The sequence below is a fragment of the Electrophorus electricus genome, chromosome 13 (assembly GCF_041902795.1).
Source record: "Electrophorus electricus isolate QZ-2024a chromosome 13, ASM4190279v1, whole genome shotgun sequence".
Taxonomy (NCBI): Eukaryota; Metazoa; Chordata; class Actinopteri; order Gymnotiformes; family Gymnotidae; genus Electrophorus; species Electrophorus electricus.
This window is the reverse complement of record NC_137509.1, coordinates 22907750-22932418: the sequence shown is the minus strand read 5'-3', so window position 1 is coordinate 22932418 and position 24669 is coordinate 22907750. Positions and strand designations below refer to the sequence as shown.

Genomic DNA, 24669 nt, shown 5'->3' with positions numbered 1-24669 from the left:
TCAGTTGCAGATTAAAGTAAAGTGATGCAACAAAAACTTACAGCATCTGCTATTCCCAGGTGCTAACAGATAGTTTTTTTAATTAATCACTGCATTTCACATCCTAGCATGTCATCTTGACAGTAAATTAAAGTGATTCAAGAGAAGCTTACAGCATCTCGTAGTCCAAGGTGCTAACAGATAGTTTTTGATGAATCACTGCACTTCACATTCAGGCATGTGAGTTGGAGAGTAAATGAAAGTGATGCCAAAAAAACTTACAGCATCTGCTATTCCCAGGTGCTAACAGATAGTTTTTTTTATTAAGCACTGCACTTCACATTTGAGCATGTCAGCTTGAAAGTAAATTAAAGTGATGCAAGAAAAGCTTACAGCACCTGGTATTCCTAGGTAGGGTCCCACCTCAGTACTATCCAGGCCCAAACTTGCTTAGTTTCCAAGGTCAGATGAGATTGGGCGTTCTCAAGCTGGTGTGGCCATAAGCCTTAAACTCTTTCTCAAATTTCCTAATCATAGCAAATATGATCAAAGACCAATCTGACAATTTTTTTTATTAATCCCTGCACTTGACATTCTAGAATGTTATCTTGAATGTAAATTAAATGATGCAATAAAAGCTTACAACATCTGGTATACGGAGGCACTAACAGACAGTTTTTTGATAAATCACTGCACTTCACATTCAGGCATGTGAGTTGGAGAGTAAATGAAAGTGATGCAAAAAAAACGTACAGCATCTGCTATTCCCAGGTGCTAACAGATAGTTTGAGTTAATTATTCACTGCACTTCAAATTTGAACATGATAGCTTGAACATAAATTAAAGGGATGCAATACAATCTTACAGCACCTGCTATTCCCTGGTACTAAAATATTTCTATTTAATCTGTACACTTCACATACAAGCTTGTCAGTTGCAGATTAAAGTAAAGTGATGCAACAAAAACTTACAGCATCTGCTATTCCCAGGTGCTAACAGATAGTTTTTTTAATTAATCACTGCATTTCACATCCTAGCATGTCATCTTGACAGTAAATTAAAGTGATTCAAGAGAAGCTTACAGCATCTCGTAGTCCAAGGTGCTAACAGATAGTTTTTGATGAATCACTGCACTTCACATTCAGGCATGTGAGTTGGAGAGTAAATGAAAGTGATGCAAAAAAAACTTACAGCATCTGCTATTCCCAGGTGCTAACAGATAGTTTTTTTTATTAATCACTGCACTTCACATTTGAGCATGTCAGCTTGAAAGTAAATTAAAGTGATGTAAGAAAAGCTTACAGCACCTGGTATTCCTAGGTAGAGTCCCACCTCAGTACTATCCAGGCCCAAACTTGCTTAGCTTCCAAGGTCAGATGAGATTGGGCGTTCTCAAGCTGGTGTGGCCGTAAGCCTTAAACACTTACTCAAATTGCCTAATCATAGCAAATATGATCAAAGACCAATCTGACAATTTTTTTTATTAATCCCTGCACTTGACATTCTAGAATGTTATCTTGAATGTAAATTAAATGATGCAATAAAAGCTTACAACATCTGTTATACGGAGGCACTAACAGACAGTTTTTTGATGAATCACTGCACTTCACATTCAGGCATGTGAGTTGGAGAGTAAATGAAAGTGATGCAAAAAAAAGTACAGCATCTGCTATTCCCAGGTGCTAACAGATAGTTTGAGTTAATTATTCACTGCACTTCAAATTTGAACATGATAGCTTGAACATAAATTAAAGGGATGCAATACAATCTTACAGCACCTGCTATTCCCTGGTACTAAAATATTTCTATTTAATCTGTACACTTCACATACAAGCTTGTCAGTTGCAGATTAAAGTAAAGTGATGCAACAAAAACTTACAGCATCTGCTATTCCCAGGTGCTAACAGATAGTTTTTTTAATTAATCACTGCATTTCACATCCTAGCATGTCATCTTGACAGTAAATTAAAGTGATTCAAGAGAAGCTTACAGCATCTCGTAGTCCAAGGTGCTAACAGATAGTTTTTGATGAATCACTGCACTTCACATTCAGGCATGTGAGTTGGAGAGTAAATGAAAGTGATGCAAAAAAAACTTACAGCATCTGCTATTCCCAGGTGCTAACAGACAGTTTTTTTTATTAATCACTGCACTTCACATTTGAGCATGTCAGCTTGAAAGTAAATTAAAGTGATGCAAGAAAAGCTTACAGCACCTGGTATTCCTAGGTAGAGTCCCACCTCAGTACTATCCAGGCCCAAACTTGCTTAGCTTCCAAGGTCAGAGGAGATTGGGCGTTCTCAAGCTGGTGTGGCCGTAAGCCTTAAACACTTACTCAAATTGCCTAATCATAGCAAATATGATCAAAGACCAATCTGACAATTTTTTTTATTAATCCCTGCACTTGACATTCTAGAATGTTATCTTGAATGTAAATTAAATGATGCAATAAAAGCTTACAACATCTGGTATACGGAGGCACTAACAGACAGTTTTTTGATGAATCACTGCACTTCACATTCAGGCATGTGAGTTGGAGAGTAAATGAAAGTGATGCAAAAAAAAGTACAGCATCTGCTATGCCCAGGTGCTAACAGATAGTTTGAGTTAATTATTCACTGCACTTCAAATTTGAACATGATAGCTTGAACATAAATTAAAGGGATGCAATACAATCTTACAGCACCTGCTATTCCCTGGTACTAAAATATTTCTATTTAATCTGTACACTTCACATACAAGCTTGTCAGTTGCAGATTAAAGTAAAGTGATGCAACAAAAACTTACAGCATCTGCTATTCCCAGGTGCTAACAGATAGTTTTTTTAATTAATCACTGCATTTCACATCCTAGCATGTCATCTTGACAGTAAATTAAAGTGATTCAAGAGAAGCTTACAGCATCTCGTAGTCCAAGGTGCTAACAGATAGTTTTTGATGAATCACTGCACTTCACATTCAGGCATGTGAGTTGGAGAGTAAATGAAAGTGATGCAAAAAAAACTTACAGCATCTGCTATTCCCAGGTGCTAACAGATAGTTTTTTTTATTAATCACTGCACTTCACATTTGAGCATGTCAGCTTGAAAGTAAATTAAAGTGATGTAAGAAAAGCTTACAGCACCTGGTATTCCTAGGTAGAGTCCCACCTCAGTACTATCCAGGCCCAAACTTGCTTAGCTTCCAAGGTCAGATGAGATTGGGCGTTCTCAAGCTGGTGTGGCCGTAAGCCTTAAACACTTACTCAAATTGCCTAATCATAGCAAATATGATCAAAGACCAATCTGACAATTTTTTTTATTAATCCCTGCACTTGACATTCTAGAATGTTATCTTGAATGTAAATTAAATGATGCAATAAAAGCTTACAACATCTGTTATACGGAGGCACTAACAGACAGTTTTTTGATGAATCACTGCACTTCACATTCAGGCATGTGAGTTGGAGAGTAAATGAAAGTGATGCAAAAAAAAGTACAGCATCTGCTATTCCCAGGTGCTAACAGATAGTTTGAGTTAATTATTCACTGCACTTCAAATTTGAACATGATAGCTTGAACATAAATTAAAGGGATGCAATACAATCTTACAGCACCTGCTATTCCCTGGTACTAAAATATTTCTATTTAATCTGTACACTTCACATACAAGCTTGTCAGTTGCAGATTAAAGTAAAGTGATGCAACAAAAACTTACAGCATCTGCTATTCCCAGGTGCTAACAGATAGTTTTTTTAATTAATCACTGCATTTCACATCCTAGCATGTCATCTTGACAGTAAATTAAAGTGATTCAAGAGAAGCTTACAGCATCTCGTAGTCCAAGGTGCTAACAGATAGTTTTTGATGAATCACTGCACTTCACATTCAGGCATGTGAGTTGGAGAGTAAATGAAAGTGATGCAAAAAAAACTTACAGCATCTGCTATTCCCAGGTGCTAACAGACAGTTTTTTTTATTAATCACTGCACTTCACATTTGAGCATGTCAGCTTGAAAGTAAATTAAAGTGATGCAAGAAAAGCTTACAGCACCTGGTATTCCTAGGTAGAGTCCCACCTCAGTACTATCCAGGCCCAAACTTGCTTAGCTTCCAAGGTCAGAGGAGATTGGGCGTTCTCAAGCTGGTGTGGCCGTAAGCCTTAAACACTTACTCAAATTGCCTAATCATAGCAAATATGATCAAAGACCAATCTGACAATTTTTTTTATTAATCCCTGCACTTGACATTCTAGAATGTTATCTTGAATGTAAATTAAATGATGCAATAAAAGCTTACAACATCTGGTATACGGAGGCACTAACAGACAGTTTTTTGATGAATCACTGCACTTCACATTCAGGCATGTGAGTTGGAGAGTAAATGAAAGTGATGCAAAAAAAAGTACAGCATCTGCTATGCCCAGGTGCTAACAGATAGTTTGAGTTAATTATTCACTGCACTTCAAATTTGAACATGATAGCTTGAACATAAATTAAAGGGATGCAATACAATCTTACAGCACCTGCTATTCCCTGGTACTAAAATATTTCTATTTAATCTGTACACTTCACATACAAGCTTGTCAGTTGCAGATTAAAGTAAAGTGATGCAACAAAAACTTACAGCATCTGCTATTCCCAGGTGCTAACAGATAGTTTTTTTAATTAATCACTGCATTTCACATCCTAGCATGTCATCTTGACAGTAAATTAAAGTGATTCAAGAGAAGCTTACAGCATCTCGTAGTCCAAGGTGCTAACAGATAGTTTTTGATGAATCACTGCACTTCACATTCAGGCATGTGAGTTGGAGAGTAAATGAAAGTGATGCAAAAAAAACTTACAGCATCGGCTATTCCCAGGTGCTAACAGATAGTTTTTTTATTAATCACTGCACTTCACATTTGAGCATGTCAGCTTGAAAGTAAATTAAAGTGATGCAAGAAAAACTTACAGCACCTGGTATTCCTAGGTAGGGTCCCACCTCAGTACTATCCAGGCCCAAACTTGCTTAGCTTCCAAGGTCAGATGAGATTGGACGTTCTCAAGCTGGTGAGGCCGTAAGCCTTAAACACTTACTCAAATTGCCTGATCATAGCAAATATGATCAAAGACCAATCTGACAATTTTTTTTATTAATCCCTGCACTTGTCATTCTAGAATGTTATCTTGAATGTAAATTAAATGATGCAATAAAAGCTTACAACATCTGGTATACGGAGGCACTAACAGACAGTTTTTTGATGAATCACTGCACTTCACATTCAGGCATGTGAGTTGGAGAGTAAATGAAAGTGATGCAAAAAAAAGTACAGCATCTGCTATTCCCAGGTGCTAACAGATAGTTTGAGTTAATTATTCACTGCACTTCAAATTTGAACATGATAGCTTGAACATAAATTAAAGGGATGCAATACAATCTTACAGCACCTGCTATTCCCTGGTACTAAAATATTTCTATTTAATCTGTACACTTCACATACAAGCTTGTCAGTTGCAGATTAAAGTAAAGTGATGCAACAAAAACTTACAGCATCTGCTATTCCCAGGTGCTAACAGATAGTTTTTTTAATTAATCACTGCATTTCACATCCTAGCATGTCATCTTGACAGTAAATTAAAGTGATTCAAGAGAAGCTTACAGCATCTCGTAGTCCAAGGTGCTAACAGATAGTTTTTGATGAATCACTGCACTTCACATTCAGGCATGTGAGTTGGAGAGTAAATGAAAGTGATGCAAAAAAAAATTACAGCATCTGCTATTCCCAGGTGCTAACAGACAGTTTTTTTTATTAATCACTGCACTTCACATTTGAGCATGTCAGCTTGAAAGTAAATTAAAGTGATGCAAGAAAAGCTTACAGCACCTGGTATTCCTAGGTAGAGTCCCACCTCAGTACTATCCAGGCCCAAACTTGCTTAGCTTCCAAGGTCAGATGAGATTGGGCGTTCTCAAGCTGGTGTGGCCGTAAGCCTTAAACACTTACTCAAATTGCCTAATCATAGCAAATATGATCAAAGACCAATCTGACAATTTTTTTTATTAATCCCTGCACTTGACATTCTAGAATGTTATCTTGAATGTAAATTAAATGATGCAATAAAAGCTTACAACATCTGGTATACGGAGGCACTAACAGACAGTTTTTTGATGAATCACTGCACTTCACATTCAGGCATGTGAGTTGGAGAGTAAATGAAAGTGATGCAAAAAAAAGTACAGCATCTGCTATTCCCAGGTGCTAACAGATAGTTTGAGTTAATTATTCACTGCACTTCAAATTTGAACATGATAGCTTGAACATAAATTAAAGGGATGCAATACAATCTTACAGCACCTGCTATTCCCTGGTACTAAAATATTTCTATTTAATCTGTACACTTCACATACAAGCTTGTCAGTTGCAGATTAAAGTAAAGTGATGCAACAAAAACTTACAGCATCTGCTATTCCCAGGTGCTAACAGATAGTTTTTTTAATTAATCACTGCATTTCACATCCTAGCATGTCATCTTGACAGTAAATTAAAGTGATTCAAGAGAAGCTTACAGCATCTCGTAGTCCAAGGTGCTAACAGATAGTTTTTGATGAATCACTGCACTTCACATTCAGGCATGTGAGTTGGAGAGTAAATGAAAGTGATGCAAAAAAAACTTACAGCATCGGCTATTCCCAGGTGCTAACAGATAGTTTTTTTATTAATCACTGCACTTCACATTTGAGCATGTCAGCTTGAAAGTAAATTAAAGTGATGCAAGAAAAGCTTACAGCACCTGGTATTCCTAGGTAGGGTCCCACCTCAGTACTATCCAGGCCCAAACTTGCTTAGCTTCCAAGGTCAGATGAGATTGGGCGTTCTCAAGCTGGTGTGGCCGTAAGCCTTAAACACTTACTCAAATTGCCTAATCATAGCAAATATGATCAAAGACCAATCTGACAATTTTTTTTATTAATCCCTGCACTTGACATTCTAGAATGTTATCTTGAATGTAAATTAAATGATGCAATAAAAGCTTACAACATCTGGTATACGGAGGCACTAACAGACAGTTTTTTGATGAATCACTGCACTTCACATTCAGGCATGTGAGTTGGAGAGTAAATGAAAGTGATGCCAAAAAAACTTACAGCATCTGCTATTCCCAGGTGCTAACAGATAGTTTTTTTTATTAATCACTGCACTTCACATTTGAGCATGTCAGCTTGAAAGTAAATTAAAGTGATGCAAGAAAAGCTTACAGCACCTGGTATTCCTAGGTAGGGTCCCACCTCAGTACTATCCAGGCCCAAACTTGCTTAGCTTCCAAGGTCAGATGAGATTGGGCGTTCTCAAGCTGGTGTGGCCATAAGCCTTAAACTCTTTCTCAAATTTCCTAATCATAGCAAATATGATCAAAGACCAATCTGACAATTTTTTTTATTAATCCCTGCACTTGACATTCTAGAATGTTATCTTGAATGTAAATTAAATGATGCAATAAAAGCTTACAACATCTGGTATACGGAGGCACTAACAGACAGTTTTTTGATGAATCACTGCACTTCACATTCAGGCATGTGAGTTGGAGAGTAAATGAAAGTGATGCAAAAAAAACGTACAGCATCTGCTATTCCCAGGTGCTAACAGATAGTTTGAGTTAATTATTCACTGCACTTCAAATTTGAACATGATAGCTTGAACATAAATTAAAGGGATGCAATACAATCTTACAGCACCTGCTATTCCCTGGTACTAAAATATTTCTATTTAATCTGTACACTTCACATACAAGCTTGTCAGTTGCAGATTAAAGTAAAGTGATGCAACAAAAACTTACAGCATCTGCTATTCCCAGGTGCTAACAGATAGTTTTTTTAATTAATCACTGCATTTCACATCCTAGCATGTCATCTTGACAGTAAATTAAAGTGATTCAAGAGAAGCTTACAGCATCTCGTAGTCCAAGGTGCTAACAGATAGTTTTTGATGAATCACTGCACTTCACATTCAGGCATGTGAGTTGGAGAGTAAATGAAAGTGATGCAAAAAAAACTTACAGCATCTGCTATTCCCAGGTGCTAACAGATAGTTTTTTTTATTAATCACTGCACTTCACATTTGAGCATGTCAGCTTGAAAGTAAATTAAAGTGATGTAAGAAAAGCTTACAGCACCTGGTATTCCTAGGTAGAGTCCCACCTCAGTACTATCCAGGCCCAAACTTGCTTAGCTTCCAAAGTCAGATGAGATTGGGCGTTCTCAAGCTGGTGTGGCCGTAAGCCTTAAACACTTACTCAAATTGCCTAATCATAGCAAATATGATCAAAGACCAATCTGACAATTTTTTTTATTAATCCCTGCACTTGACATTCTAGAATGTTATCTTGAATGTAAATTAAATGATGCAATAAAAGCTTACAACATCTGTTATACGGAGGCACTAACAGACAGTTTTTTGATGAATCACTGCACTTCACATTCAGGCATGTGAGTTGGAGAGTAAATGAAAGTGATGCAAAAAAAAGTACAGCATCTGCTATTCCCAGGTGCTAACAGATAGTTTGAGTTAATTATTCACTGCACTTCAAATTTGAACATGATAGCTTGAACATAAATTAAAGGGATGCAAGAAAAGCTTACAGCACCTGCTATTCCCTGGTACTAAAATATTTCTATTTAATCTGTACACTTCACATACAAGCTTGTCAGTTGCAGATTAAAGTAAAGTGATGCAACAAAAACTTACAGCATCTGCTATTCCCAGGTGCTAACAGATAGTTTTTTTAATTAATCACTGCATTTCACATCCTAGCATGTCATCTTGACAGTAAATTAAAGTGATTCAAGAGAAGCTTACAGCATCTCGTAGTCCAAGGTGCTAACAGATAGTTTTTGATGAATCACTGCACTTCACATTCAGGCATGTGAGTTGGAGAGTAAATGAAAGTGATGCAAAAAAAACTTACAGCATCTGCTATTCCCAGGTGCTAACAGATAGTTTTTTTTATTAATCACTGCACTTCACATTTGAGCATGTCAGCTTGAAAGTAAATTAAAGTGATGTAAGAAAAGCTTACAGCACCTGGTATTCCTAGGTAGAGTCCCACCTCAGTACTATCCAGGCCCAAACTTGCTTAGCTTCCAAAGTCAGATGAGATTGGGCGTTCTCAAGCTGGTGTGGCCGTAAGCCTTAAACACTTACTCAAATTGCCTAATCATAGCAAATATGATCAAAGACCAATCTGACAATTTTTTTTATTAATCCCTGCACTTGACATTCTAGAATGTTATCTTGAATGTAAATTAAATGATGCAATAAAAGCTTACAACATCTGTTATACGGAGGCACTAACAGACAGTTTTTTGATGAATCACTGCACTTCACATTCAGGCATGTGAGTTGGAGAGTAAATGAAAGTGATGCAAAAAAAAGTACAGCATCTGCTATTCCCAGGTGCTAACAGATAGTTTGAGTTAATTATTCACTGCACTTCAAATTTGAACATGATAGCTTGAACATAAATTAAAGGGATGCAAGAAAAGCTTACAGCACCTGCTATTCCCTGGTACTAAAATATTTCTATTTAATCTGTACACTTCACATACAAGCTTGTCAGTTGCAGATTAAAGTAAAGTGATGCAACAAAAACTTACAGCATCTGCTATTCCCAGGTGCTAACAGATAGTTTTTTTAATTAATCACTGCATTTCACATCCTAGCATGTCATCTTGACAGTAAATTAAAGTGATTCAAGAGAAGCTTACAGCATCTCGTAGTCCAAGGTGCTAACAGATAGTTTTTGATGAATCACTGCACTTCACATTCAGGCATGTGAGTTGGAGAGTAAATGAAAGTGATGCAAAAAAAACTTACAGCATCTGCTATTCCCAGGTGCTAACAGACAGTTTTTTTTATTAATCACTGCACTTCACATTTGAGCATGTCAGCTTGAAAGTAAATTAAAGTGATGCAAGAAAAGCTTACAGCACCTGGTATTCCTAGGTAGAGTCCCACCTCAGTAATATCCAGGCCCAAACTTGCTTAGCTTCCAAGGTCAGAGGAGATTGGGCGTTCTCAAGCTGGTGTGGCCGTAAGCCTTAAACACTTACTCAAATTGCCTAATCATAGCAAATATGATCAAAGACCAATCTGACAATTTTTTTTATTAATCCCTGCACTTGACATTCTAGAATGTTATCTTGAATGTAAATTAAATGATGCAATAAAAGCTTACAACATCTGGTATACGGAGGCACTAACAGACAGTTTTTTGATGAATCACTGCACTTCACATTCAGGCATGTGAGTTGGAGAGTAAATGAAAGTGATGCAAAAAAAAGTACAGCATCTGCTATGCCCAGGTGCTAACAGATAGTTTGAGTTAATTATTCACTGCACTTCAAATTTGAACATGATAGCTTGAACATAAATTAAAGGGATGCAATACAATCTTACAGCACCTGCTATTCCCTGGTACTAAAATATTTCTATTTAATCTGTACACTTCACATACAAGCTTGTCAGTTGCAGATTAAAGTAAAGTGATGCAACAAAAACTTACAGCATCTGCTATTCCCAGGTGCTAACAGATAGTTTTTTTAATTAATCACTGCATTTCACATCCTAGCATGTCATCTTGACAGTAAATTAAAGTGATTCAAGAGAAGCTTACAGCATCTCGTAGTCCAAGGTGCTAACAGATAGTTTTTGATGAATCACTGCACTTCACATTCAGGCATGTGAGTTGGAGAGTAAATGAAAGTGATGCAAAAAAAACTTACAGCATCGGCTATTCCCAGGTGCTAACAGATAGTTTTTTTATTAATCACTGCACTTCACATTTGAGCATGTCAGCTTGAAAGTAAATTAAAGTGATGCAAGAAAAACTTACAGCACCTGGTATTCCTAGGTAGGGTCCCACCTCAGTACTATCCAGGCCCAAACTTGCTTAGCTTCCAAGGTCAGATGAGATTGGACGTTCTCAAGCTGGTGTGGCCGTAAGCCTTAAACACTTACTCAAATTGCCTAATCATAGCAAATATGATCAAAGACCAATCTGACAATTTTTTTTATTAATCCCTGCACTTGACATTCTAGAATGTTATCTTGAATGTAAATTAAATGATGCAATAAAAGCTTACAACATCTGGTATACGGAGGCACTAACAGACAGTTTTTTGATGAATCACTGCACTTCACATTCAGGCATGTGAGTTGGAGAGTAAATGAAAGTGATGCAAAAAAAAGTACAGCATCTGCTATTCCCAGGTGCTAACAGATAGTTTGAGTTAATTATTCACTGCACTTCAAATTTGAACATGATAGCTTGAACATAAATTAAAGGGATGCAATACAATCTTACAGCACCTGCTATTCCCTGGTACTAAAATATTTCTATTTAATCTGTACACTTCACATACAAGCTTGTCAGTTGCAGATTAAAGTAAAGTGATGCAACAAAAACTTACAGCATCTGCTATTCCCAGGTGCTAACAGATAGTTTTTTTAATTAATCACTGCATTTCACATCCTAGCATGTCATCTTGACAGTAAATTAAAGTGATTCAAGAGAAGCTTACAGCATCTCGTAGTCCAAGGTGCTAACAGATAGTTTTTGATGAATCACTGCACTTCACATTCAGGCATGTGAGTTGGAGAGTAAATGAAAGTGATGCAAAAAAAAATTACAGCATCTGCTATTCCCAGGTGCTAACAGACAGTTTTTTTTATTAATCACTGCACTTCACATTTGAGCATGTCAGCTTGAAAGTAAATTAAAGTGATGCAAGAAAAGCTTACAGCACCTGGTATTCCTAGGTAGAGTCCCACCTCAGTACTATCCAGGCCCAAACTTGCTTAGCTTCCAAGGTCAGATGAGATTGGGCGTTCTCAAGCTGGTGTGGCCGTAAGCCTTAAACACTTACTCAAATTGCCTAATCATAGCAAATATGATCAAAGACCAATCTGACAATTTTTTTTATTAATCCCTGCACTTGACATTCTAGAATGTTATCTTGAATGTAAATTAAATGATGCAATAAAAGCTTACAACATCTGGTATACGGAGGCACTAACAGACAGTTTTTTGATGAATCACTGCACTTCACATTCAGGCATGTGAGTTGGAGAGTAAATGAAAGTGATGCAAAAAAAAGTACAGCATCTGCTATTCCCAGGTGCTAACAGATAGTTTGAGTTAATTATTCACTGCACTTCAAATTTGAACATGATAGCTTGAACATAAATTAAAGGGATGCAATACAATCTTACAGCACCTGCTATTCCCTGGTACTAAAATATTTCTATTTAATCTGTACACTTCACATACAAGCTTGTCAGTTGCAGATTAAAGTAAAGTGATGCAACAAAAACTTACAGCATCTGCTATTCCCAGGTGCTAACAGATAGTTTTTTTTAATTAATCACTGCATTTCACATCCTAGCATGTCATCTTGACAGTAAATTAAAGTGATTCAAGAGAAGCTTACAGCATCTCGTAGTCCAAGGTGCTAACAGATAGTTTTTGATGAATCAAAGCACTTCACATTCAGGCATGTGAGTTGGAGAGTAAATGAAAGTGATGCAAAAAAAACTTACAGCATCGGCTATTCCCAGGTGCTAACAGATAGTTTTTTTTATTAATCACTGCACTTCACATTTGAGCATGTCAGCTTGAAAGTAAATTAAAGTGATGCAAGAAAAGCTTACAGCACCTGGTATTCCTAGGTAGGGTCCCACCTCAGTACTATCCAGGCCCAAACTTGCTTAGCTTCCAAGGTGAGATGAGATTGGGCGTTCTCAAGCTGGTGTGGCCATAAGCCTTAAACTCTTTCTCAAATTTCCTAATCATAGCAAATATGATCAAAGACCAATCTGACAATTTTTTTTATTAATCCCTGCACTTGACATTCTAGAATGTTATCTTGAATGTAAATTAAATGATGCAATAAAAGCTTACAACATCTGGTATACGGAGGCACTAACAGACAGTTTTTTGATGAATCACTGCACTTCACATTCAGGCATGTGAGTTGGAGAGTAAATGAAAGTGATGCAAAAAAAACGTACAGCATCTGCTATTCCCAGGTGCTAACAGATAGTTTGAGTTAATTATTCACTGCACTTCAAATTTGAACATGATAGCTTGAACATAAATTAAAGGGATGCAATACAATCTTACAGCACCTGCTATTCCCTGGTACTAAAATATTTCTATTTAATCTGTACACTTCACATACAAGCTTGTCAGTTGCAGATTAAAGTAAAGTGATGCAACAAAAACTTACAGCATCTGCTATTCCCAGGTGCTAACAGATAGTTTTTTTAATTAATCACTGCATTTCACATCCTAGCATGTCATCTTGACAGTAAATTAAAGTGATTCAAGAGAAGCTTACAGCATCTCGTAGTCCAAGGTGCTAACAGATAGTTTTTGATGAATCACTGCACTTCACATTCAGGCATGTGAGTTGGAGAGTAAATGAAAGTGATGCAAAAAAAACTTACAGCATCTGCTATTCCCAGGTGCTAACAGATAGTTTTTTTTATTAATCACTGCACTTCACATTTGAGCATGTCAGCTTGAAAGTAAATTAAAGTGATGTAAGAAAAGCTTACAGCACCTGGTATTCCTAGGTAGAGTCCCACCTCAGTACTATCCAGGCCCAAACTTGCTTAGCTTCCAATGTCAGATGAGATTGGGCGTTCTCAAGCTGGTGTGGCCGTAAGCCTTAAACACTTACTCAAATTGCCTAATCATAGCAAATATGATCAAAGACCAATCTGACAATTTTTTTTATTAATCCCTGCACTTGACATTCTAGAATGTTATCTTGAATGTAAATTAAATGATGCAATAAAAGCTTACAACATCTGGTATACGGAGGCACTAACAGACAGTTTTTTGATGAATCACTGCACTTCACATTCAGGCATGTGAGTTGGAGAGTAAATGAAAGTGATGCAAAAAAAAGTACAGCATCTGCTATTCCCAGGTGCTAACAGATAGTTTGAGTTAATTATTCACTGCACTTCAAATTTGAACATGATAGCTTGAACATAAATTAAAGGGATGCAATACAATCTTACAGCACCTGCTATTCCCTGGTACTAAAATATTTCTATTTAATCTGTACACTTCACATACAAGCTTGTCAGTTGCAGATTAAAGTAAAGTGATGCAACAAAAACTTACAGCATCTGCTATTCCCAGGTGCTAACAGATAGTTTTTTTAATTAATCACTGCATTTCACATCCTAGCATGTCATCTTGACAGTAAATTAAAGTGATTCAAGAGAAGCTTACAGCATCTCGTAGTCCAAGGTGCTAACAGATAGTTTTTGATGAATCACTGCACTTCACATTCAGGCATGTGAGTTGGAGAGTAAATGAAAGTGATGTAAAAAAAACTTACAGCATCGGCTATTCCCAGGTGCTAACAGATAGTTTTTTTTATTAATCACTGCACTTCACATTTGAGCATGTCAGCTTGAAAGTAAATTAAAGTGATGCAAGAAAAGCTTACAGCACCTGGTATTCCTAGGTAGGGTCCCACCTCAGTACTATCCAGGCCCAAACTTGCTTAGCTTCCAATGTCAGATGAGATTGGGCGTTCTCAAGCTGGTGTGGCCGTAAGCCTTAAACACTTACTCAAATTGCCTAATCATAGCAAATATGATCAAAGACCAATCTGACAATTTTTTTTATTAATCCCTGCACTTGACATTCTAGAATGTTATCTTGAATGTAAATTAAATGATGCAATAAAAGCTTACAACATCTGGTATACGGAGGCACTAACAGACAGTTTTTTGATGAATCACTGCACTTCACATTCAGGCATGTGAGTTGGAGAGTAAATGAAAGTGATGCAAAAAAAAGTACAGCATCTGCTATTCCCAGGTGCTAACAGATAGTTTGAGTTAATTATTCACTGCACTTCAAATTTGAACATGATAGCTTGAACATAAATTAAAGGGATGCAATACAATCTTACAGCACCTGCTATTCCCTGGTACTAAAATATTTCTATTTAATCTGTACACTTCACATACAAGCTTGTCAGTTGCAGATTAAAGTAAAGTGATGCAACAAAAACTTACAGCATCTGCTATTCCCAGGTGCTAACAGATAGTTTTTTTAATTAATCACTGCATTTCACATCCTAGCATGTCATCTTGACAGTAAATTAAAGTGATTCAAGAGAAGCTTACAGCATCTCGTAGTCCAAGGTGCTAACAGATAGTTTTTGATGAATCACTGCACTTCACATTCAGGCATGTGAGTTGGAGAGTAAATGAAAGTGATGTAAAAAAAACTTACAGCATCGGCTATTCCCAGGTGCTAACAGATAGTTTTTTTTATTAATCACTGCACTTCACATTTGAGCATGTCAGCTTGAAAGTAAATTAAAGTGATGCAAGAAAAGCTTACAGCACCTGGTATTCCTAGGTAGGGTCCCACCTCAGTACTATCCAGGCCCAAACTTGCTTAGCTTCCAAGGTCAGATGCGATTGGGCGTTCTCAAGTTGGTGTGGCCGTAAGCCTTAAACACTTACTCAAATTTCCTAATCATAGCAAATATGATCAAAGACCAATATGACAATTTTTTTTATTAATCCCTGCAATTGACATTCTAGAATGTTATCTTGAATGTAAATTAAATGATGCAATAAAAGCTTACAACATCTGGTATACGGAGGCACTAACAGACAGTTTTTTGATGAATCACTGCACTTCACATTCAGGCATGTGAGTTGGAGAGTAAATGAAAGTGATGCAAAAAAAAGTACAGCATCTGCTATTCCCAGGTGCTAACAGATAGTTTGAGTTAATTATTCACTGCACTTCAAATTTGAACATGATAGCTTGAACATAAATTAAAGGGATGCAATACAATCTTACAGCACCTGCTATTCCCTGGTACTAAAATATTTCTATTTAATCTGTACACTTCACATACAAGCTTGTCAGTTGCAGATTAAAGTAAAGTGATGCAACAAAAACTTACAGCATCTGCTATTCCCAGGTGCTAACAGATAGTTTTTTTAATTAATCACTGCATTTCACATCCTAGCATGTCATCTTGACAGTAAATTAAAGTGATTCAAGAGAAGCTTACAGCATCTCGTAGTCCAAGGTGCTAACAGATAGTTTTTGATGAATCAAAGCACTTCACATTCAGGCATGTGAGTTGGAGAGTAAATGAAAGTGATGCAAAAAAAACTTACAGCATCGGCTATTCCCAGGTGCTAACAGATAGTTTTTTTTATTAATCACTGCACTTCACATTTGAGCATGTCAGCTTGAAAGTAAATTAAAGTGATGCAAGAAAAGCTTACAGCACCTGGTATTCCTAGGTAGGGTCCCACCTCAGTACTATCCAGGCCCAAACTTGCTTAGCTTCCAAGGTCAGATGAGATTGGGCGTTCTCAAGCTGGTGTGGCCGTAAGCCTTAAACACTTACTCAAATTGCCTAATCATAGCAAATATGATCAAAGACCAATCTGACAATTTTTTTTATTAATCCCTGCACTTGACATTCTAGAATGTTATCTTGAATGTAAATTAAATGATGCAATAAAAGCTTACAACATCTGGTATACGGAGGCACTAACAGACAGTTTTTTGATGAATCACTGCACTTCACATTCAGGCATGTGAGTTGGAGAGTAAATGAAAGTGATGCAAAAAAAAGTACAGCATCTGCTATTCCCAGGTGCTAACAGATAGTTTGAGTTAATTATTCACTGCACTTCAAATTTGAACATGATAGCTTGAACATAAATTAAAGGGATGCAATACAATCTTACAGCACCTGCTATTCCCTGGTACTAAAATATTTCTATTTAATCTGTACACTTCACATACAAGCTTGTCAGTTGCAGATTAAAGTAAAGTGATGCAACAAAAACTTACAGCATCTGCTATTCCCAGGTGCTAACAGATAGTTTTTTTAATTAATCACTGCATTTCACATCCTAGCATGTCATCTTGACAGTAAATTAAAGTGATTCAAGAGAAGCTTACAGCATCTCGTAGTCCAAGGTGCTAACAGATAGTTTTTGATGAATCAAAGCACTTCACATTCAGGCATGTGAGTTGGAGAGTAAATGAAAGTGATGCAAAAAAAACTTACAGCATCGGCTATTCCCAGGTGCTAACAGATAGTTTTTTTTATTAATCACTGCACTTCACATTTGAGCATGTCAGCTTGAAAGTAAATTAAAGTGATGCAAGAAAAGCTTACAGCACCTGGTATTCCTAGGTAGGGTCCCACCTCAGTACTATCCAGGCCCAAACTTGCTTAGCTTCCAAGGTCAGATGAGATTGGGCGTTCTCAAGCTGGTGTGGCCGTAAGCCTTAAACACTTACTCAAATTGCCTAATCATAGCAAATATGATCAAAGACCAATCTGACAATTTTTTTTATTAATCCCTGCACTTGACATTCTAGAATGTTATCTTGAATGTAAATTAAATGATGCAATAAAAGCTTACAACATCTGGTATACGGAGGCACTAACAGACAGTTTTTTGATGAATCACTGCACTTCACATTCAGGCATGTGAGTTGGAGAGTAAATGAAAGTGATGCAAAAAAAAGTACAGCATCTGCTATTCCCAGGTGCTAACAGATAGTTTGAGTTAATTATTCACTGCACTTCAAATTTGAACATGATAGCTTGAACATAAATTAAAGGGATGCAATACAATCTTACAGCACCTGCTATTCCCTGGTACTAAAATATTTCTATTTAATCTGTACACTTCACATACAAGCTTGTCAGTTGCAGATTAAAGTAAAGTGATGCAACAAAAACTTACAGCATCTGCTATTCCCAGGTGCTAACAGATAGTTTTTTTAATTAATCACTGCATTTCACATCCTAGCATGTCATCTTGACAGTAAATTAAAGTGATTCAAGAGAAGCTTACAGCATCTCGTAGTCCAAGGTGCTAACAGATAGTTTTTGATGAATCAAAGCACTTCACATTCAGGCATGTGAGTTGGAGAGTAAATGAAAGTGATGCAAAAAAAACTTACAGCATCGGCTATTCCCAGGTGCTAACAGATAGTTTTTTTTATTAATCACTGCACTTCACATTTGAGCATGTCAGCTTGAAAGTAAATTAAAGTGATGCAAGAAAAGCTTACAGCACCTGGTATTCCTAGGTAGAGTCCCACCTCAGTACTATCCAGGCCCAAACTTGCTTAGCTTCCAAGGTCAGATGAGATTGGGCGTTCTCAAGCTGGTGTGGCCGTAAGCCCTAAACACTTACTCAAATTGCCTAATCATAGCAAATATGATCAAAGACCAATCTGACAATTTTTTTTATTAATCCCTGCACTTGACATTCTAGAATGTTATCTTGAATGTAAATTAAATGATGCAATAAAAGCTTACAACATCTGGTATACGGAGGCACTAACAGACAGTTTTTTGATGAATCACTGCACTTCACATTCAGGCATGTGAGTTGGAGAGTAAATGAAAGTGATGCAAAAAAAAGTACAGCATCTGCTATTCCCAGGTGCTAACAGATAGTTTGAGTTAATTATTCACTGCACTTCAAATTTGAACATGATAGCTTGAACATAAATTAAAGGGATGCAATACAATCTTACAGCACCTGCTATTCCCTGGTACTAAAATATTTCTATTTAATCTGTACACTTCACATACAAGCTTGTCAGTTGCAGATTAAAGTAAAGTGATGCAACAAAAACTTACAGCATCTGCTATTCCCAGGTGCTAACAGATAGTTTTTTTAATTAATCACTGCATTTCACATCCTAGCATGTCATCTTGACAGTAAATTAAAGTGATTCAAGAGAAGCTTACAGCATCTCGTAGTCCAAGGTGCTAACAGATAGTTTTTGATGAATCACTGCACTTCACATTCAGGCATGTGAGTTGGAGAGTAAATGAAAGTGATGCAAAAAAAACTTACAGCATCGGCTATTCCCAGGTGCTAACAGATAGTTTTTTTTATTAATCACTGCACTTCACATTTGAGCATGTCAGCTTGAAAGTAAATTAAAGTGATGCAAGAAAAGCTTACAGCACCTGGTATTCCTAGGTAGGGTCCCACCTCAGTACTATCCAGGCCCAAACTTGCTTAGCTTCCAAGGTCAGATGAGATTGAGCGTTCTCAAGCTGGTGTGGCCATAAGCCTTAAACACTTACTCAAATTTCCTAATCATAGCAAATATGATCAAAGACCAATCTGACAATTTTTTTTATTAATCCCTGCACTTGACATTCTAGAATGTTATCTTGAATGTAAATTAAATGATGCAATAAAAGCTTACAACATCTGGTATACGGAGGCACTAACAGACAGTTTTTTGATGAATCACTGCACTTCACATTCAGGCATGTGAGTTGGAGAGTAAATGAAAGTGATGCAAAAAAAAGTACAGCATCTGCTATTCCCAGGTGCTAACAGATAGTTTGAGTTAATTATTCACTGCACTTCAAATTTGAACATGATAGCTTGAACATAAATTAAAGGGATGCAATACAATCTTACAGCACCTGCTATTCCCTGGTACTAAAATATTTCTATTTAATCTGTACACTTCACATACAAGCTTGTCAGTTGCAGATTAAAGTAAAGTGATGCAACAAAAACTTACAGCATCTGCTATTCCCAGGTGCTAACAGATAGTTTTTTTAATTAATCACTGCATTTCACATCCTAGCATGTCATCTTGACAGTAAATTAAAGTGATTCAAGAGAAGCTTACAGCATCTCGTAGTCCAAGGTGCTAACAGATAGTTTTTGATGAATCACTGCACTTCACATTCAGGCATGTGAGTTGGAGAGTAAATGAAAGTGATGCAAAAAAAACTTACAGCATCGGCTATTCCCAGGTGCTAACAGATAGTTTTTTTTATTAATCACTGCACTTCACATTTGAGCATGTCAGCTTGAAAGTAAATTAAAGTGATGCAAGAAAAGCTTACAGCACCTGGTATTCCTAGGTAGAGTCCCACCTCAGTACTATCCAGGCCCAAACTTGCTTAGCTTCCAAGGTCAGATGATATTGGGCGTTCTCAAGCTGGTGTGGCCGTAAGCCTTAAGCACTTACTCAAATTGCCTAATCATAGCAAATATGATCAAAGACCAATCTGACAATTTTTTTTATTAATCCCTGCACTTGACATTCTAGAATGTTATCTTGAATGTAAATTAAATGATGCAATAAAAGCTTACAACATCTGGTATACGGAGGCACTAACAGACAGTTTTTTGATGAATCACTGCACTTCACATTCAGGCATGTGAGTTGGAGAGTAAATGAAAGTGATGCAAAAAAAACGTACAGCATCTGCTATTCCCAGGTGCTAACAGATAGTTTGAGTTAATTATTCACTGCACTTCAAATTTGAACATGATAGCTTGAACATAAATTAAAGGGATGCAATACAATCTTACAGCACCTGCTATTCCCTGGTACTAAAATATTTCTATTTAATCTGTACACTTCCCATACAAGCTTGTCAGTTGCAGATTAAAGTAAAGTGATGCAACAAAAACTTACAGCATCTGCTATTCCCAGGTGCTAACAGATAGTTTTTTTAATTAATCACTGCATTTCACATCCTAGCATGTCATCTTGACAGTAAATTAAAGTGATTCAAGAGAAGCTTACAGCATCTCGTAGTCCAAGGTGCTAACAGATAGTTTTTGATGAATCACTGCACTTCACATTCAGGCATGTGAGTTGGAGAGTAAATGAAAGTGATGCAAAAAAAACTTACAGCATCTGCTATTCCCAGGTGCTAACAGATAGTTTTTTTTATTAATCACTGCACTTCACATTTGAGCATGTCAGCTTGAAAGTAAATTAAAGTGATGCAAGAAAAGCTTACAGCACCTGGTATTCCTAGGTAGAGTCCCACCTCAGTACTATCCAGGCCCAAACTTGCTTAGCTTCCAAGGTCAGATGAGATTGGGCGTTCTCAAGCTGGTGTGGCCGTAAGCCTTAAACACTTACTCAAATTGCCTAATCATAGCAAATATGATCAAAGACCAATCTGACAATTTTTTTTATTAATCCCTGCACTTGACATTCTAGAATGTTATCTTGAATGTAAATTAAATGATGCAATAAAAGCTTACAACATCTGGTATACGGAGGCACTAACAGACAGTTTTTTGATGAATCACTGCACTTCACATTCAGGCATGTGAGTTGGAGAGTAAATGAAAGTGATGCAAAAAAAAGTACAGCATCTGCTATTCCCAGGTGCTAACAGATAGTTTGAGTTAATTATTCACTGCACTTCAAATTTGAACATGATAGCTTGAACATAAATTAAAGGGATGCAATACAATCTTACAGCACCTGCTATTCCCTGGTACTAAAATATTTCTATTTAATCTGTACACTTCACATACAAGCTTGTCAGTTGCAGATTAAAGTAAAGTGATGCAACAAAAACTTACAGCATCTGCTATTCCCAGGTGCTAACAGATAGTTTTTTTAATTAATCACTGCATTTCACATCCTAGCATGTCATCTTGACAGTAAATTAAAGTGATTCAAGAGAAGCTTACAGCATCTCGTAGTCCAAGGTGCTAACAGATAGTTTTTGATGAATCACTGCACTTCACATTCAGGCATGTGAGTTGGAGAGTAAATGAAAGTGATGCAAAAAAAACTTACAGCATCGGCTATTCCCAGGTGCTAACAGATAGTTTTTTTTATTAATCACTGCACTTCACATTTGAGCATGTCAGCTTGAAAGTAAATTAAAGTGATGCAAGAAAAGCTTACAGCACCTGGTATTCCTAGGTAGGGTCCCACCTCAGTACTATCCAGGCCCAAACTTGCTTAGCTTCCAAGGTCAGATGAGATTGAGCGTTCTCAAGCTGGTGTGGCCATAAGCCTTAAACACTTACTCAAATTTCCTAATCATAGCAAATATGATCAAAGACCAATCTGACAATTTTTTTTATTAATCCCTGCACTTGACATTCTAGAATGTTATCTTGAATGTAAATTAAATGATGCAATAAAAGCTTACAACATCTGGTATACGGAGGCACTAACAGACAGTTTTTTGATGAATCACTGCACTTCACATTCAGGCATGTGAGTTGGAGAGTAAATGAAAGTGATGCAAAAAAAACGTACAGCATCTGCTATTCCCAGGTGCTAACAGATAGTTTGAGTTAATTATTCACTGCACTTCAAATTTGAACATGATAGCTTGAACATAAATTAAAGGGATGCAATACAATCTTACAGCACCTGCTATTCCCTGGTACTAAAATATTTCTATTTAATCTGTACACTTCACATACAAGCTTGTCAGTTGCAGATTAAAGTAAAGTGATGCAACAAAAACTTACAGCATCTGCTATTCCCAGGTGCTAACAGATAGTTTTTTTAATTAATCACTGCATTTCACATCCTAGCATGTCATCTTGACAGTAAATTAAAGTGATTCAAGAGAAGCTTACAGCATCTCGTAGTCCAAGGTGCTAACAGATAGTTTTTGATGAATCACTGCACTTCACATTCAGGCATGTGAGTTGGAGAGTAAATGAAAGTGATGCCAAAAAAACTTACAGCATCTGCTATTCCCAGGTGCTAACAGATAGTTTTTTTTATTAATCACTGCACTTCACATTTGAGCATGTCAGCTTGAAAGTAAATTAAAGTGATGCAAGAAAAGCTTACAGCACCTGGTATTCCTAGGTAGAGTCCCACCTCAGTACTATCCAGGCCCAAACTTGCTTAGCTTCCAAGGTCAGATGAGATTGGGCGTTCTCAAGCTGGTGTGGCCGTAAGCCTTAAACACTTACTCAAATTGCCTAATCATAGCAAATATGATCAAAGACCAATCTGACAATTTTTTTTATTAATCCCTGCACTTGACATTCTAGAATGTTATCTTGAATGTAAATTAAATGATGCAATAAAAGCTTACAACATCTGGTATACGGAGGCACTAACAGACAGTTTTTTGATGAATCACTGCACTTCACATTCAGGCATGTGAGTTGGAGAGTAAATGAAAGTGATGCAAAAAAAAGTACAGCATCTGCTATTCCCAGGTGCTAACAGATAGTTTGAGTTAATTATTCACTGCACTTCAAATTTGAACATGATAGCTTGAACATAAATTAAAGGGATGCAATACAATCTTACAGCACCTGCTATTCCCTGGTACTAAAATATTTCTATTTAATCTGTACACTTCACATACAAGCTTGTCAGTTGCAGATTAAAGTAAAGTGATGCAACAAAAACTTACAGCATCTGCTATTCCCAGGTGCTAACAGATAGTTTTTTTAATTAATCACTGCATTTCACATCCTAGCATGTCATCTTGACAGTAAATTAAAGTGATTCAAGAGAAGCTTACAGCATCTCGTAGTCCAAGGTGCTAACAGATAGTTTTTGATGAATCACTGCACTTCACATTCAGGCATGTGAGTTGGAGAGTAAATGAAAGTGATGCAAAAAAAACTTACAGCATCGGCTATTCCCAGGTGCTAACAGATAGTTTTTTTTATTAATCACTGCACTTCACATTTGAGCATGTCAGCTTGAAAGTAAATTAAAGTGATGCAAGAAAAGCTTACAGCACCTGGTATTCCTAGGTAGAGTCCCACCTCAGTACTATCCAGGCCCAAACTTGCTTAGCTTCCAAGGTCAGATGAGATTGGGCGTTCTCAAGCTGGTGTGGCCGTAAGCCTTAAACACTTACTCAAATTGCCTAATCATAGCAAATATGATCAAAGACCAATCTGACAATTTTTTTTATTAATCCCTGCACTTGACATTCTAGAATGTTATCTTGAATGTAAATTAAATGATGCAATAAAAGCTTACAACATCTGGTATACGGAGGCACTAACAGACAGTTTTTTGATGAATCACTGCACTTCACATTCAGGCATGTGAGTTGGAGAGTAAATGAAAGTGATGCAAAAAAAACGTACAACATCTGCTATTCCCAGGTGCTAACAGATAGTTTGAGTTAATTATTCACTACACTTCAAATTTGAACATGATAGCTTGAACATAAATTAAAGGGATGCAATACAATCTTACAGCACCTGATATTCCCTGGTACTAAAATATTTCTATTTAATCTGTACACTTCACATACAAGCTTGTCAGTTGCAGATTAAAGTAAAGTGATGCAACAAAAACTTACAGCATCTGCCATTCCCAGGTGCTAACAGATAGTTTTTTTAATTAATCACTGCATTTCACATCCTAGCATGTCATCTTGACAGTAAATTAAAGTGATTCAAGGGAAGCTTACAGCATCTCGTAGTCCAAGGTGCTAACAGGTAGTTTTTGATGAATCACTGCACTTCACATTCAGGCATGTGAGTTGGAGAGTAAATGAAAGTGATGCAAAAAAAACTTACAGCATCTGCTATTCCCAGGTGCTAACAGATAGTTTGAGTTAATTATTCACTGCACTTCAAATTTGAACATGATAGCTTGAACATAAATTAAAGGGATGCAATACAATCTTACAGCACCTGCTATTCCCTGGTACTAAAATATTTCTATTTAATCTGTACACTTCACATACAAGCTTGTCAGTTGCAGATTAAAGTAAAGTGATGCAAGAAAAACTTACAGCATCTTCTATTCCCAGGTGCTAACAGATAGTTTTTTTTAATTAATCACTGCATTTCACATCCTAGCATGTCATCTTGACAGTAAATTAAAGTGATTCAAGAGAAG

General features: G+C 36.8%; 12 non-coding genes and 15 pseudogenes across 12 annotated transcripts; all 27 read right to left on the bottom strand.

Annotated features, from left to right (window-relative positions):
* Positions 1-365: 365 nt before the first annotated feature.
* LOC145649394 (5S ribosomal RNA) lies at positions 366-484 on the bottom strand (annotated as a pseudogene).
* Positions 485-1274: 790 nt separating this feature from the next.
* On the bottom strand, positions 1275-1393 carry LOC145646720 (5S ribosomal RNA). Its single transcript, XR_014116220.1, has one exon. It is a non-coding gene; the product is annotated as a 5S ribosomal RNA (ribosomal RNA).
* Positions 1394-2182: 789 nt separating this feature from the next.
* On the bottom strand, positions 2183-2301 carry LOC145647908 (5S ribosomal RNA; annotated as a pseudogene).
* Positions 2302-3090: 789 nt separating this feature from the next.
* LOC145646709 (5S ribosomal RNA) lies at positions 3091-3209 on the bottom strand. The gene has a single exon (XR_014116219.1). It is a non-coding gene; the product is annotated as a 5S ribosomal RNA (ribosomal RNA).
* Positions 3210-3998: 789 nt separating this feature from the next.
* LOC145647907 (5S ribosomal RNA) lies at positions 3999-4117 on the bottom strand (annotated as a pseudogene).
* A 788-nt stretch (positions 4118-4905) lies between these two features.
* Positions 4906-5024, bottom strand: LOC145650127 (5S ribosomal RNA; annotated as a pseudogene).
* Positions 5025-5813: 789 nt separating this feature from the next.
* Positions 5814-5932, bottom strand: LOC145646698 (5S ribosomal RNA). The gene has a single exon (XR_014116218.1). It is a non-coding gene; the product is annotated as a 5S ribosomal RNA (ribosomal RNA).
* Positions 5933-6720: 788 nt separating this feature from the next.
* Positions 6721-6839, bottom strand: LOC145650746 (5S ribosomal RNA). The gene has a single exon (XR_014116733.1). It is a non-coding gene; the product is annotated as a 5S ribosomal RNA (ribosomal RNA).
* A 352-nt stretch (positions 6840-7191) lies between these two features.
* Positions 7192-7310, bottom strand: LOC145647125 (5S ribosomal RNA; annotated as a pseudogene).
* Positions 7311-8100: 790 nt separating this feature from the next.
* LOC145647916 (5S ribosomal RNA) lies at positions 8101-8219 on the bottom strand (annotated as a pseudogene).
* Positions 8220-9008: 789 nt separating this feature from the next.
* LOC145647915 (5S ribosomal RNA) lies at positions 9009-9127 on the bottom strand (annotated as a pseudogene).
* Positions 9128-9916: 789 nt separating this feature from the next.
* LOC145649918 (5S ribosomal RNA) lies at positions 9917-10035 on the bottom strand (annotated as a pseudogene).
* Positions 10036-10823: 788 nt separating this feature from the next.
* On the bottom strand, positions 10824-10942 carry LOC145649066 (5S ribosomal RNA; annotated as a pseudogene).
* Positions 10943-11731: 789 nt separating this feature from the next.
* LOC145646687 (5S ribosomal RNA) lies at positions 11732-11850 on the bottom strand. The gene has a single exon (XR_014116217.1). It is a non-coding gene; the product is annotated as a 5S ribosomal RNA (ribosomal RNA).
* A 790-nt stretch (positions 11851-12640) lies between these two features.
* LOC145650554 (5S ribosomal RNA) lies at positions 12641-12759 on the bottom strand (annotated as a pseudogene).
* A 790-nt stretch (positions 12760-13549) lies between these two features.
* On the bottom strand, positions 13550-13668 carry LOC145648366 (5S ribosomal RNA; annotated as a pseudogene).
* A 789-nt stretch (positions 13669-14457) lies between these two features.
* On the bottom strand, positions 14458-14576 carry LOC145648507 (5S ribosomal RNA; annotated as a pseudogene).
* Positions 14577-15365: 789 nt separating this feature from the next.
* On the bottom strand, positions 15366-15484 carry LOC145644024 (5S ribosomal RNA). Its single transcript, XR_014116104.1, has one exon. It is a non-coding gene; the product is annotated as a 5S ribosomal RNA (ribosomal RNA).
* A 789-nt stretch (positions 15485-16273) lies between these two features.
* Positions 16274-16392, bottom strand: LOC145650735 (5S ribosomal RNA). Its single transcript, XR_014116732.1, has one exon. It is a non-coding gene; the product is annotated as a 5S ribosomal RNA (ribosomal RNA).
* Positions 16393-17181: 789 nt separating this feature from the next.
* On the bottom strand, positions 17182-17300 carry LOC145650724 (5S ribosomal RNA). The gene has a single exon (XR_014116731.1). It is a non-coding gene; the product is annotated as a 5S ribosomal RNA (ribosomal RNA).
* Positions 17301-18089: 789 nt separating this feature from the next.
* On the bottom strand, positions 18090-18208 carry LOC145646676 (5S ribosomal RNA). The gene has a single exon (XR_014116215.1). It is a non-coding gene; the product is annotated as a 5S ribosomal RNA (ribosomal RNA).
* A 789-nt stretch (positions 18209-18997) lies between these two features.
* LOC145648328 (5S ribosomal RNA) lies at positions 18998-19116 on the bottom strand (annotated as a pseudogene).
* Positions 19117-19905: 789 nt separating this feature from the next.
* On the bottom strand, positions 19906-20024 carry LOC145649330 (5S ribosomal RNA; annotated as a pseudogene).
* A 790-nt stretch (positions 20025-20814) lies between these two features.
* On the bottom strand, positions 20815-20933 carry LOC145646665 (5S ribosomal RNA). Its single transcript, XR_014116214.1, has one exon. It is a non-coding gene; the product is annotated as a 5S ribosomal RNA (ribosomal RNA).
* A 789-nt stretch (positions 20934-21722) lies between these two features.
* On the bottom strand, positions 21723-21841 carry LOC145648327 (5S ribosomal RNA; annotated as a pseudogene).
* Positions 21842-22631: 790 nt separating this feature from the next.
* LOC145646654 (5S ribosomal RNA) lies at positions 22632-22750 on the bottom strand. Its single transcript, XR_014116212.1, has one exon. It is a non-coding gene; the product is annotated as a 5S ribosomal RNA (ribosomal RNA).
* A 789-nt stretch (positions 22751-23539) lies between these two features.
* Positions 23540-23658, bottom strand: LOC145646643 (5S ribosomal RNA). The gene has a single exon (XR_014116210.1). It is a non-coding gene; the product is annotated as a 5S ribosomal RNA (ribosomal RNA).
* Between the last annotated feature and the right edge of the window lie 1011 nt (positions 23659-24669).